Source organism: Brienomyrus brachyistius, chromosome 11, assembly GCF_023856365.1.
Source record: "Brienomyrus brachyistius isolate T26 chromosome 11, BBRACH_0.4, whole genome shotgun sequence".
NCBI classification, from domain to species: Eukaryota; Metazoa; Chordata; class Actinopteri; order Osteoglossiformes; family Mormyridae; genus Brienomyrus; species Brienomyrus brachyistius.
Window position 1 is genome coordinate 8,133,959 of NC_064543.1, and position 1,105 is coordinate 8,135,063.

Genomic DNA, 1,105 nt, shown 5'->3' on the forward strand with positions numbered 1-1,105 from the left:
AGGTGCAGTTCTTTAAGCCTCAAGTACTTAAGCATGTCATTCTGTCTCATCATTGTCAACCGGCTGATGCTTTATATCTGTCTGCCGCATGTACCAATACACCCTCATAATATATTATTGCTCTTACAAAACTACAGTGGACCCTCGAGTCACCACCGGCCTGACATACGAACAACTTGGGTTATGACCAAAATTTTAGTTCTGACTTAAAACCAAAGTCTTCAGTTACGACCCGAATGCTGGTCGAGGCCAAAACGTGCATCCGCTTGCGCAGTTGTAAACAAACACCTGGGATGCGTTTGTAAGCATCAGTCTGAGCTCAGATACACGTATTTGTGGACGTAATTTCAGTCAGTGCAGTACTTTATATAATTAATTTTGTTAATTGCTATCAAAGTGGCCCAAAACAAGCTGGAAAAGAAGCTAAGGAAGGAAGAGAAGGTAAAGAAAGCAATCACAATGGAAAAGAAGGAAACTGCAGAAATATGAGTGGCGTTCGTGACCGATCTCGCCAATATGTACAGCATGTCGAAATCCACCATCTCCACAATCTCGACTCTCCTTCCAAACAATAACCACCTTCCATTTCATGCCCACCTCCTCCATTCCTGCAAGCCAAAGATGTCAACTTGAATGGCGAGTACAGTATGAAATTGTTGTTTCTGGTAGGCTAGGCACATTTTATAACTTTTTGGTGAGCACACTAGGAAAATTATTAGCGTTTCTGGTAAATTACACACATTATACAACCCCTTTTTATTATGAAAATGTTAGGTAAGGGGTGCTTTGGGAGGTTTATAACACATTATGGGTATTTCCATTATTTCTTATGGGAAAAATAGTCTTGACTTACGACCAGCCCTCGCAAACGAATTGAATGCGTAAGTCAAGGGTCCACTGTATTGCCAAGTTAGTGTAATAAGACATAATTACTCATTCATATTATTGCTCAGATCCATACTTAAATATAAAATTGGCAGAATGGTGAAATGGATCATAAACTTTTGCTGAAAATTCAGTGCCCTATGCACCACAACTTAAATCCTTAAAAACAAAAAAAAAAAATACATAAAACTCCAACAAAAATACACGAAGGTAGATAAAC